The following is a 13,787-nucleotide window of genomic DNA, read 5'->3' as shown; positions in this document are numbered from 1 at the left end:
TTGTGCACATCACTGCTCACTCGCACCGCGAGAGGAAACTTCAAGGCGCCGCCTTGCGTACATTTCTTTTTATAAATTAAAAAGTCACCGTTGTCATAGCTTTTGATGACGCAGCAGTCATTAATATTGATTACGGTACAAATGCAGTAATGAAAAGTGCAAAAAATCGCAGACAGTTTGCTACTTTCAACCAATATTATTTCAAATAAACGTGTTCTTAATAAAAATGATGGTTCAAAACACAAATGCCAACACCACCCGAGAGCGATGCAAATGCTACGAGTACGCGTTGTGAACAAAAGATTTTCATGGCCCCAAATGACAGAGAAAATGCGGCGATACGCATGCCTCTCGACTGTCATTGCATATGGCCGCTCATTACCATAATTCGCGCGGCTCGTCGCACCACAAATTATGGCGGAAAATCTCTGCAATGGCGGCCGAGCGCAACGTCACGCAACGTCAAATTGACGTTTTGGAAACGGCTCTTCCTGTGACGCTCTGCACGGCATATTCCTTCAGCCAATCAACAAGCTGACATGCCGGCTATCTTGGAACGCCACCACATATTCGCGAAATTGCAGATGCATTGCATGGGCTTCTGCACGCTACCGTCCACTTTCTTTTTAAAGCGCTAAAGTCGCAATATAGGTGCCAAGGACCACAAAAAAGTAGTAGTCGATAAAACTTGCAGCTTCACGTCACGTTTCGTCATTCTGACGAAGACGCAAATTGCATTTTGCAAAACTTCCGTTTCCCGGCACAAATTTCAAAACACGTGACCTCTGGACAGCCAATGAGACAGCCAAGATGGCGGATAATAGCGGCCGTGCAGCCGCCATGCGTGTCCAGAATAGAGCCCCAGAATAGAGCCCCAGTTTCCCGCGCGCACGTCATTAGAGTGACCTAGAATAACGTCATGGAAGTGGGCCGCTCTCATTGGTCTCCTTCATCCGCGGCACGCGGCAAACCGCAAAAAATCGATCCAGGAGCGACCCCCCCCCCCCCCCCCGCGGCAAGATAAGGCTGTTTCCCGGCTGCTATCGCGGCGCGCGTCATGCCGCCGGCGGCGCGCCGCGCGCGTTTTGCCGCTAGTGTGCACGTGCCATTACATCTTCATTCTACCCTTGCAGCTTGGTAAACTCAAGTTCATTCCTAAATACTTTTTCTGCCCCGTGTTCTTGCCGCCGCCACCTCCGTTGCCCCCGTATTGCTTGATATACGATATTTTTGGTGTCAAGTGCTTTGTCATTTGGTGCTGTTTGCACTATGTATACACCTAGTGGGGCCATGAAGAGGCAATGCCGTTTCTGCAACGACTCCCTCCCCGGAAATGGACGCTTCATGAAATGCTCCGAATGTGAGTACGGCTCGGTGATTGTTCCGGCTGCAGTGAAGCAACATATAAAAGCAAAGACGGGCGCAAGGCATGGCGATGTTCGGCGTGCAGAGCGCCAAAAGCTAACGCAGCCAAATGATCCCGACCTCTCGGTCTTTTTGAGAGAACTTACTCGCAAACTAGACATGCTCGCTAGAAGTGAACGCTTCAATTCAGCCAATGTCTCAAAAATACGATAAAATACTGAGTCGTCTAATTGCCGAGGGCAAAGAAATAACCAGCTTGAGGACGGTGCAATCCCAAGCGACATTCAGCAACTTCAGTAAACGACCTCGAATGGCGCAGCAGGACGTTGAATGTTCAAGTGCATGGAATACCGGTAACTGATAATGAAAACCTCCTAACAAAGCTAAATGATTCGATTAGCTTGTCGGTTAGATTGTCAGAGCTGACCGCGAATGACGTTGAGGCCGTACTTACATAGATTGCCTTCGAGACAAGGCAAAGTATCATCGTGCGATTTTCACAGCTGTCTCTGCGAGATAGATGGATTGAAAAGCGCAAAGTTTTAAGAAACATGAGCTCAGATATTTCAATCTGTGAAAACATGACCGCACAGAACCGACAGCCGCTGCGCCGCGTGAAGTAATGGGCGAGTGCAAATGATTATCGCTTCGCGTGGCATGCGAACGGAAAAATTCTTGTTCGAAAAAAAGGTGTCATTCGCTGCACGGCTGACCTGGATAAACTATGCAGCGGTTGAATTGTACAGCTAACATATTTATTCATCTGTTTTGTTTTTCATGGACCAAGTAAATTTATCTGACTTAAAAACAATTGTCCGAAACCACGGTTCGAATTGCTGTAGTTGTATACATTTTAACTGTAGGTCTGGCAGAAACAAGAGAGACGAATTAGACTTTTTTTTTTCTTTTTTTTTTTGCGGAATGGAATGCCGATTTAATATTGTCATGTTTTCAGAAACATGGTTTGTTTCGGAAGATGATGTGTATAGGTGTCTCAATGCTTGTTTGAAATTTAACTCTGAGCTTCTCTCTGAATTCTGTTGCAGTAATCAGCACTACGAAACTGTTGTTGTTAAATGCAGTAATGCAATTTTCTGTGTTTGCTACCGGCCGCCATCAGAAAATTATTTGCTGCTTTTATCGTATTTAGATTCACTGTTAGAATTCGTTGACATCAACAATTATCAAATAGTGTTACATACCCATCTCTGTCAAAACGTCATTACGTCGCCTACGCGAGTTACGGCAACATGTGAGACTGCATTGGACCTGTTCATAATTAACTTTGACATGTCTTCCGTAAAACCTGGTGTTTTAGTATACGCAATTTTTGATCACTTACCTGTATTCATATCGATTACCACAGTTGAAAAACAAAAACAACCGCATAAAGCGTTTTCTTACAGGGTCATAAATGCTATTACGTTGTCTACTTTCTGAGATTGTCTTGCCAGTGTTTCTTGGGATGATGTGTATAAAGAAAGACGTTCAAGCCAACCAAACAATTAATGCCGCAAGCCATGGATAGATAAGCGCCTGATTAAGCTTATAAATAAAAGAGACAGGTTGTACAGCTCATTCACGCAAAGTAAATCGCCGGAGGCATTGAGAGCTTTTAAGGAATACAGAAACTACGTCACTAAGGAATTAAGGGTTGCTAAGGAACATTATCACTTTAATCTCTTCAACTCATCGGCAGGACGCCCTGATAAAATTTGGAGGACACTCGCTTCGATAACTGCGACCACCCTAGAAAGAACGATTACACTTAAAATACGGCATTGAACTAAAAAGGATTGATCTTAATTGCTAACACTTTTAACGAATTCTTTCTGTCCCTTGGTCAGGTATCAGATAATATCGACCTCTCGTGTATGAACTCACCTAACAGTCAGTCAATATTCCTAAGGGGGGGGTTACAAAGCAGGAAGTTATTTTTTCATTCTTGTCCTTAAGTAACAGTACAGCTACTGACGCATTCGGTATTCAAATAGTGCCGGTAAAATTCGTTATTGACACAAGTGCACCTTGTTTAGAGTACATTTTTAATCTGTGTTTATCTTCTAGCGTTTTCCTACGTAGCATGCAGACGGCAAAGGTCACAGTAATATTCAAAGAAGGCCGTAAGAATGACCTTTCAAGCTACCGACCTGTATCAGTGCTGCCAGTTTTTTCAAAGGGCTTAGAGGTGATCTTAACATGGTTTTGTTCATTTACTGGGCCGGTATTTTGTAGCGATGCCTTTCATGTAATAATGCCTTTTCGCGCTTTAAGCGCTTTTTCAGTGGTCGGAGCGACGGTCCGCTCGCGTTATCAACGGGATTAGCCGGCCGTGAGCGGTGGATGATAAGACTAGAGTAGAATAAGTCATGAAGCATCGCTACAAAAGCGCGGAAGCGCGAAAAGGCATTATTACCGGAAAGTCATCGCTACAAAATATCGGCTCAGTTTAATATAAGTCCTGCACAGTTTGGTTTTCGTGAAAATAGGTCGACTGAATTAGCCCTGCCGACCCAAAAGGAATTTATATTACAAAAATTTGAGGGAAAAACATTGTGCTTGGAAATTTTCTTGATTTTTCCAAAGCCTTCGACCTGATCAGTCACAACGTTCTACTTAAAAAAACTGGATCGTTATGGCAGTCGAGGCCCAGCTCATTCTCTAGTCGTCGCAGTTTCAACCGAAAGGCGAAGCATCGATTGCGATAGCAAATTAGTAGAGAGCTATACGAAGGAAGGACCGTTTACGAGCTCGTAAATGGGCCGCATAAAGTTGTAAACATTCGCTTACTAACTAAATATCGACAAGCACGGTGTCGCGCGCGCACAGGTAAACCGGAACACATCTCGCTCGATGGCCGCGGAAACTCGCTGTGAAAACGCCGGAGCGCCAGCAGCAGCTGGCAAATTGACCTTCGCGCTGTCTCTCGTCTCGCTTCGACACGAACATCGAAAACACAGCGCATTCGAAGCTACCAGCACTCGGCGCATGCAATTCGTCCCCATCGCAGATCACTTAAAGATGAGGCCCGCGCGGACACGCACTTCGCCCACATTGCAGATCGCCTTCAGTGAGCAGCAGCCGACGGAGCAGAATGCACCCCCCTCCCTCTCCCCCCTTCGATTGTACTAGAATATTCTAGTACACTCTACCCCCGCGCTTTGCGCGCGAAAGAAGACCGCGCGCTTCCGATGATAATTATCGCTGTGAGCAGCCCAATTAACTAAAATTGAACAATTATTTTTTGTCGACTGCAGTAAGTGCGTATGTTTGTATTGAAAACTTAGAGGCAGTCGTGTTTCTACCCAGTATCAGTCGGAAGAATTATTCTAGCGTGTCCGTGCTCCCGACATATCCGACTACATTCAATTGTACTGCGCAGAGTTATCGAGTCGACGCGAGAGCGGTTTATGCTTTGCGTTGCTGTGGAAGGGAGGCATTTTGAACATTTTTAGGGCATTGACATTTTGATGGGTGAAGTGTTAATTGTCATGAGATTTGTGCATGGCAATTAACACCAAACTTAAAGCGGCAGTATGAAATATTCGTTAGCATAGCTAAAAAGGTTTCTGCTCTTGATTTAATTCAATAAAACTTACAATACTTGGAAATCAGCAGTCACTTTATTTGCGTAGCTCAGGCAAGGACCATGCCCAGTCGTCTAGTCACCATTGCGCACACGCACTGCCCTCCGGTTTCACAGGCTGCGCGGTCGCGTGTTACGACAGCGGTTACGGGTTCTTCGATTTTTTTTTTTTTTTTTTTTCATTTCACCAGCCGTGAGGGGAAGGGGGACAATTATTATCTTTGCCAATGCCTCCGCCCCGTTGTCGGACAAAACGGCGCACGCAACAGCCGCGTCACATCAGGGAGGAGCTTTGCGCCGATCCTTACTCTCTTGCAAGTTGCATGCGTAATCATGCGAACGACAATTAAAATTTAGAGTTGCATATCTCGGAGCACAGGCATGCTAGAAGAATTCTTGCAAGTGAAACTGTGTAGAAACGCGACTGCCTCTAACTTTTGAATACAAACGTTACTGCAGTCAATAAAAAGTTAATTATTCGATTTTAGTTAATTCGGCTGCTGACAGCGATAATTATCATCTCACTTTGTGTCCCCCTGGCCACATGACTTATTTGCGCAGGTGGTCTTCACGTGCCTCCCAGTGCCTAATTTTAAGAAAACCATAAAGCTTTATTTTGAACACCCGGCCGGTATATCTAGCCTGTATTGTTTCTTAAAATTTGGGATGATCTGTTGCAGGTTCGATCGTTATAAATGCGTAAGCACGCGTCCGTCTTTGGAGTTCTGTTGGGACACCTTGATTTCCTTCAGAAGATTCTTTGTGTTCGGCTGAGACACCTTCGTTTGCTTTGGAGGACTAACGCCCCGCTCCAACGCGGCAACCACTACGCTGGGTGTTTACGATATGCGAATAACCGCGTATGAAGACTCACGACGCCACCTACAAGAAGAACGATGTGGCGTGTTAGCCGAGAGCGCGAGCCAGCGTCTTCGTGTTTTGTTTCCCACTCGACGTCATCCTTTTACGCAAGGCGCGCATCTGCTCTCCTTTCTCTAACCACGTGCCGCCATCCTAGACCCGCGCGCTGGCTTTGGCCGCTGACGTCACGCTCCCCCACTTCGCAGCCGCTACTCGAGGCTGCGAAGATAAACGGATCCGGCGGCTTGGAGCCTCCTATGCTTAATGTCCGACAATAAAACTGCTAAGTTATAATGAAAAACTTGTAGCGTACGAATGGTACTGTGCTCGTACTGGATATTGTCAACGTGTAACTGTGATCACAATGAGTGCTACAGTTTAAGGGGGGGAGGGGGGGGGGGGTCAGGACATCCGGACATCCCCCCTGGATCCGCGCCTGTACGGAACCTCATGGCGACGGTGACGGCAGAAATGCGCTTGGAGTGTCCATATAGTTGCTATCGCAATAAAAAAAAAAAAAAAAAAAAAAGAAGGAAGAAAAAATAAAAATGGGGAGGCCGAGCTACTCTTTTCTACACACAGCCCAACCTGGTGCAGTGACGTTGAGACCACTGGATTTCATCTATTCCCTTCAGAGTTGGTCACTCTGTGCTGCGCGGCCAAGTCATACGCCACCACTGTGTCCTTCGTTACGCGCACTGCGTCAGACACCACCGCGCACCCCGTTCCCGCACTCAATTCTCGCTCCCAAATCCCAGCGTAGCACACCCAGGATCTCTGCCAGAGGGGGGGGGGGGGGGGGGTTGACAGTTTGCCTTAGTGTGCCATCTAAACAGCAGTAATTTCAATTTGCGAGTGTGCAGACGATTGCGTGTCCTACATCTTAGTTGCAGTACTCAAATGCGCAAGGAAAGAAAATGGCTTAAACAAAAGCCCCCCCCCCCCCCCCCCCCTTTGCTTAACCCCTTTTCGTTCCTTGCGTTAACTCGGCCTCAGGGGGGGGGGGGGTTATACCCCCCCCCCCCTGTCAGTGCGCCACTGCAGTGCACGTATTGTTTTTTCAGAATCTTAATTGCGAGTAGGATAAAATGATGTGGTGATCGACAAAAGAGATAAGACGCGTAAGAAGGACTTTACGAACTCTTAATAAAAGAAATACAGGCAAAATGGAAATGGAGTTATAGTTCAGTAAATCATTTGTCGCCATTTTTGAACAACACTGTCGCCTTCGCTATTTGCATTTCGCATGGGGATACGCTTGTTGTAAGGCAAATATTAAAAATATGCACTAAGCAATTTGAAATTGTATTCACTGCGTGTTCTACTGGCTTTGCCTGTATGCCCAACGCATCAGCATATTTTCAGTTCAAATAATTAAAAGCAGCAACAGCTTCAGCTTCAGACACTGTCCCCCAAAAAACTGTTTGACAGTGGCGCACCGACGGGGGGGGATTCAGGGGTTGTAACCCCCCCCCCCCCTGAGGCCGACTTAACCCCCCCCTTTTGTTTAACCCCTTTTCTTTCCTTACACATTTGAGTGCTGCAACTAAGATGTAAGACGCGCAATCGTCTGCACACTCGCAAAAAGTGCATTTTTTTGACAATTTCCCGTGAAGAAATCGAAATTAGTGCTGTTTAGATGGTATTGGCAAACTGTCAACCCCCCCCTGGCAGAGATCCTGGGTGCGCTACTGCTGTTTGATGATTACAATATTCCACGTAGGATGGATCATCACAGGTTAATGATAAGTGTGCAACAGAGAGGGAAGGTCATTAAATGCATTAGGTTGTGCAGTTCCCTTTAATTGTACGCCGTTCCTAAGAAGTTTCTTTACTAGCTCTTGCATGTGGGCAAAAAATTTAACTTCTTCCATGCATATTCTGAGCAGCTCGTAGGTGAATTAAATTCATTAAAGTAGTGATGCTTTCTTGTGACGTGGATTTTCTTAACTTGATTCCTAAACGCATTAAAAATTTTAAGTTATTGGGGCACCTTGTTAGAAGAAATGTGGTGTACAGTTGGTCGAGCTCTTTAATGCTATTAATTGTCGATTAATTGATCCATTGGTTTGGCAGCTTTTCGAGTCTGTTTTTGAGTTTTATGCGGAAAACAAGTATTGTCAAAAATTTCGACATAATGTTAGGATAAGTCTCTTCGGCACTGAATACGTTAACACTTGGCATCTGTGTGAGCAAGGCACTCTTGAATATCAGACAGGAATTGGTTTTATATGGATTGACATCTTGGTAGGAAATCTCTTTTCGGTTGCTATGTGCACTGATACTGTGATTCACTGGTGAAAGTGTCGGCATTCGTAAATGTGCTCGTTTAAGTAACTTTTTTTCTTTTTATGGCGCCAGCAATTACACGGACACGGGAAGCGGGGTCTTTTGCCGCTGTGACGCGAGCGACGCAGCAAGTGAGCGTAATGCGTCCCGCTCTGTAGGAGCACAGCCGCGCTGTGATGCAAGCATGCACTGTCCCTGCGCAGTCATGGCAGCGTCCTGCCTTCCGCTGCTGGCATCAACACAGTACGAAATTCCATGAGAAAAACACCAATAGACCTTAGGGCTAAATTCGCCTTGAGCCCATTACAAACAAGCAGCATTGTGCAGGCACATACCACACAGTGGTGCATACAATGGTCTGAGCGGGAAGCTAAAACTGCCATCGAATCCTTATACGACAAACGCCGATTGTTTTCTGCGAGTATCGTGTCCAGTAAAAATGTATTGTGTTGGCGCTTCTAATTGGAGAGCTTTAGATTAAGGGACGCAAGGCCGCCCCAAGCGTTGGGGGAGGCAAATTCCTAGGGAGCCTATATGCAAGGCTCCCTAATCGAATTGGACATGCAACGCCACTGTGGCAGGTGCCAGCGGAAAATTTGTGCTTTCCCTGCTCGCTGCTAGAGCCTTTCTTTTTATCCAGTGGCCGTGGCTAGAGTGACCTATCGCTGCTACGCAGGGGTGAGAATGGCCACTACCAACGTCAGCTTGTGTATGCAGTAAGGAAAAAAAAAAGGAAGAAAGACATCTGTCTGCTGTTGATGTCACAACCAACGTTACTAAATCTAGTAATGGTGGTCACAACAGCTATAAGAACACCGCCTGTAAGTTAGCGAAGGTGGAATTTTATCGATTTCCGGGGAAATTTCGTACACGGCTGATTGCAGCCATCCGACGCGCTCAAAGTAAACAAACGCTTCATTTCTTTGCGCGCTTTCTTCTGCTTGCTCTCCAAGATATTATTAGGACATAGTCGTGTCCCTTGTTTTCGTTTATTATTGTTAGTGAACATGTAACATATATGGAATTCGAGCCACTTGATCCATGCAGGTACACCGAAAGAAGCGAAGTTACGCTCGCTGCATCGGCCTTCCTTTACGCGTCGACGCTGCGAGCTGCCTACTGAGCTGAGCCAGTATTCACAAAAACTTTTTAAGCTAGAATTGTTCTCAAGATAAAATTATATAGCCGATCCTGATGCCTGACATATTATTGGCGACAGCGGCCAGCCGATGCCAAAGAACACTTACGCATCAGAAGATTTGTGGATTCGGGCCAGGTCCACGCCGGACTAGTTTATAGTTGATTGTCTAGCCGGGCCAGCCCGCTTGCGTGAAGCCCAGGCTGGGCCGCCAAACTACGGTGTGCGCACATCTGTAGTGCCAGCCACCGCATGCTAGCTCATGCGTGCCGCCCATGGGCCAGGCGGACGCGCCAAGTTGGCCACAAAACGTAGCTTTCTAAATGCAAGCGTTGCAAAATGGGTGTCACAATAACAACTGGAATGCGTAGCACGAAAGCAGTGTGCTCACGTCTAAGCACACGTCATACTCCACGCTTTTTACCTGTGCCACGCACTTTCCGACGACCCTGTTGATTTCTTCCCTCACGCAGTGATTAGTGACATACAAGTGAGCACTGCAAACCAAACTGCTTCGTTTGAAGTACTCATCAACGTTGCTCATACTTCTGTAACCGCAAAACAACAGGCAGGGCTCGTTTTGCGTTGCCATTATTGCACGGCGACAGCCTCCGCACACAGCAATATATGCTTGACCTGACTGTTGCAATGTGGTGTATCTTGGGTTAATAAAGCCGTCCTTTGCGATCTGACCTAGAGCCTTTTCTGCGCTGTGTCAGAGCGTCGACGAATCCTGCCCTAGCACCCTTTGTGCGCTTTGGAGTGGAGGAACGTTGCGCTCTTTCACCACCGTCACTTGCAGGGTAAACCTCGTGCAAACCCATCTCCACAATTTACACTGATACTTCTTTAAGATGCGCCAACCAGCCCAAATGAACACGCTGTTAATCTTCTTTGAGATGTTCCGATTTCATGGAAATAAGTTTATACTATATAGGTGTTCTTTGGCTTTATGGCAAGTCCCCAAATCACCTGCATGCACACCCCCCACGTAGTGTACATGCGTTTTGACACGCAGGATGACTACCTTTAAAAATAGTAGATGCAAGCAGCTTGAGTATGCGTAGAACCCCAAAATCTTTTGGATGAGTGGCTTGCACTCCATTGGGTAAGGAATTGCTGCTTCAATATGGCTTCTAACTCACGTGGCGACACAATTGTGATCAAACATTTCAACTCCACCTTTATTGAAGTAAGGATGCTCAAACACAACATTCTTGCTAGTAAGACCGTAGCGGAAACAAAGTTAGGTACCGCTAAAACATGAAAAATCAAGTGTTGGGCCACAAGTACGGCTGCAGTGTAAGCCAACGTTACATGCAAAACACTTTACTGAAAAGTGTTTGCACATATGGCATAATCCAAAATGTGCGAGAATTGCCATGCAGCCGAGGGTAGCACAAAGCTGCGAAGAAAATGGATAGCTTTCTAAAGATTTTCGCCAAATATTTAAGACTGTTGGACTGGGACTATTCTTTTTTTCTAGTTGCAAAGCTGTTTTTTTTTTTTTTAATGGAACTCAAATGGTTATCTACCAGCTGATCAGTGGTTCATTAGTGATGGTTTTGGCTCTTTCTGATGGTTACAACTGGGTACAAATCTGAACGGTATACTAACCAGTGAAATTACTGCGATTGTGACACAGAAAGAACATGTCACAAGACAGCAGCTACAAGGCGTGAAAAATTGTGGTTTGCAAAAGGCACTCGGCTCCCCTTTTTCCAACAATTAATCGGCAGAAGCATCAGTGTATTTAAGCTAAGGTCACACAACAAAAGTGCATAACAATAGAACAGTATTTATTCACTTTCCAACTTTTCATGCATATGTCTCCACTGTGAAGTCATTAGCAACATGAGACCGGGTCTTTGCACTTGCAATGACTAGCACGGTGCCATTTCTTGCACATAAGACACTGATCAAATTAGCTTCAAAAACAAGATCACAAGCCTCTGAGCAAGGCCCTTGCGCAAATGTGTTCTGCAAAGACAGTCTCTCTAAAACACTAAAAATGTTAAAATTGAAACAGGAGTTCCTCCCACATTGTGGGCATTTGTGAAGAATCACAATGGCTTATGAGTATGTAAAAAGCACTTCAGTAGGACGTGTGAAAAGTGATGGTGATGCTGGACCATGTTGTTCAGCAACTAATGAGGGCCACTTCGTGGTGGTGTTTCCATAGAACTGCCACGCACACAGGTCAGCAATGTCAGGTGGACACCATTGGTGAGCACACCAGCGAGCCTTCTCCACATGATAGCCTTGTGCAGCTGGTGTCTTGACCACAGCATTGAATATCTTGTGCTTGAATCCATATTCCCATGCATCAGCACCATGCAATGTGCTCAAGCCAAAATGCAATTCGGTGGCATTACTGCACTTGTAGTGTCACAGGCCACAATAATGTGTTATCAACATTCAAATGAACACGATAGCTAACAAGTATCTACACATCACCACGATGTCGGGCGACATATTCTGCATCAAGAAAGTAAAAGAGCACACCTTAAATACTAAATGGGCAGACGCATCTTGGTGGCTTATGTGCTTTTTCTAGGGCAAGGAGGCACTGTTCCGAATTGTGGCAGAAAAGCCCAGACAGATGTTACCGTTCTGCTCAGCAGTATTGTGCCTTTGTGGGTATGTTAGCCACTGAGGTCTTTGCAATGATCTTCTGCTTGTATCCTTTACTATGAGATTCATTTGCTGCTAGGCCGACAAGCACAGAGGTCTGCAGTTGCACAGTGTTGGCATTGCGTCGACAGCAACTTCAATGACAGCCACCACTGCACGCTCGTGGTCCAACCACCACTGCTCCGCCCTGCTGCTACTATCAGCACCTGCATTCTTGCAAGAAAATAACAGGCTTTATGAGCACACATTTGAACATTTAGAGTTCAAAACATTCAACAAAATTCATTATGATCCGAGTGTTACACTGTCAGACAGATGGACATGGTGTCACCTCAGCAAGCGTAAACTTGATGGCCGTATGCTTCGCATAGAAAATTCAAAATGTTTGCAGGTATGCTATATTGCTGTGGCTCTCTTCTTGATGTTGACAAAACCTAACAAGTTGGTCAAAGATCCTCATTTTTTGCAGCCAACAGCATTTCTTGAATGGCACTGCAACACTCCCATCATGACAGAATGCCTGCAGCTCTTGCTATGACTATCCTGCTAAAAATAAAATATGTTGGGAGCGTCAAAGATCGTGACAATCTCTCTTCAATGTCATCAGTGCAACTCATCTTTTTGGCAGGGGACAACACCTCTCCAATGACATCACATAAGCACGCTGCCATTATGACACAAGCTATGGCTGCGACTGTTCCTCTTGAGCCAGTCAAATATGCTTGGAAGTATCTCTTTAATGGCTCTTGCCTTTTTCAGACTTAACAAAGCCGAGGCCTATGTGGGATTCCCCTGCATTACACATTTGATGCCCAAGTAACAATGACAGTGCATTCATTGCAAACGACCTTGTAGGTGTGTGCATAGACTTTAATTTATTCGAGCCATGTCATTTTTGTGATTTGTATAACAGAATACACTCCTTATGCACGTAAGTGGCTGCCAGCTGGAACCTTAGTACAGTTAAACCTGGATATAACGAAATTGACAAATTCCCGAAAAACTTCGTTATAAAGAGGATTTCGTTATATGCAGGTTCGGCACGAAAATTCGAAAAAGAAACGCTTATCGTATTTACTCGATTCTAACGTGCCCTCAATTGTAACGCGCACCCGTTTTCCGTTTTCGTCGAAGCACTCATCCTTGGAATGTCACAACAGGTACCGGATGCGTGGACGCGTGTCGTTTCGCACAAGCGCGAGGCATCGGAAACGAAGAGCGAGCGTCATGATGGCGTCGTAGCGTCATATAGTGTTACAGTAGAACCCGGCTGTTACGTTCGCGGGGGCTGCTTTTTCCCGGCTGTTACGTCGCTTTCGGCCGGTCCCGGCACAGCTCCCATAGAACCCAATGCATTGGTGACCTCGCTGTTGCTTTGAAACTGTGGGACCGTTCCTGCATCATACGTTGCGAACTGCCACCCCACTGCCGGCCCGAGCGGCCATTTTGACTTTTCATGTCGCTTGGCTTGGTGGCTTGATGATGGCATTGGCCACCCAAAGTGCCGGGGGCGACAACTATGATGTATTTTCAGTTTCCGCCAGCAAAAGTATGGCCCTTGAGATCCGTATTTACTATATAAAGATGGTGTCCATGACGCGTTGTGGCCCCAAAATTGGTTTTGGCTCATAGATATTCCGCATAAAGTCCAAGGGCAATAACGCAGTCACCGCGCGCCGTATGCTGTATGTGCGAGTGAAAACGTGCGAGGGGAGCCGACGACCGCGTCTAAATCTCGTGCGCGCAAGAAAAGCAGGGAGGAAGCGCGCCTTCTTCCGTTGCGCTCGAGGCATCGGCGAGGGAGCGAGCGCGGAGAGATAGCAGGGCGGCGTTGTACTGTACTCTGGCATCAACTGCGTACTGCGCGGCGGCGCACGGGCCACACATCGGTCACAAAAGACCTGCTAGTTACGA

General features: G+C 46.2%; 1 protein-coding gene and 1 long non-coding RNA gene across 13 annotated transcripts in view; one reads left to right on the top strand and one right to left on the bottom strand.

Annotated features, from left to right (window-relative positions):
- Nucleotides 1-1,160: 1,160 nt before the first annotated feature.
- The window catches only part of LOC119433709 (uncharacterized), a 119,450-nt gene continuing 106,823 nt past the window's right edge, over nucleotides 1,161-13,787 (top strand). The window contains exon 1 of the long non-coding RNA XR_005188431.2: nucleotides 1,161-1,360. This is a non-coding gene — a long non-coding RNA (uncharacterized LOC119433709). The remainder of the gene's footprint in view (nucleotides 1,361-13,787) is intronic.
- Nucleotides 10,982-13,787, bottom strand: part of LOC119433705 (GTP-binding protein 2-like) — a 74,310-nt gene continuing 71,504 nt past the window's right edge. For 9 of the 12 annotated variants that reach the window (XR_005188430.2, XM_049659330.1, XM_049659326.1 and 6 more), the window contains one exon: nucleotides 10,982-12,079. The gene's annotated coding sequence lies outside the window, so the exon portion shown is untranslated. Of the gene's footprint in view, nucleotides 12,087-13,787 lie in introns of all 12 variants that reach the window. The other 3 variants (XR_005188429.2, XM_037700957.2, XM_037700956.2) reach the window with 1 other exon arrangement.

The sequence above is a fragment of the Dermacentor silvarum genome, chromosome 11 (genome assembly GCF_013339745.2).
Source record: "Dermacentor silvarum isolate Dsil-2018 chromosome 11, BIME_Dsil_1.4, whole genome shotgun sequence".
Lineage (NCBI taxonomy): Eukaryota > Metazoa > Arthropoda > Arachnida > Ixodida > Ixodidae > Dermacentor > Dermacentor silvarum.
Note: the sequence above shows the minus strand (reverse complement) of the source record. Positions and strands in the feature narration are given on the sequence as shown.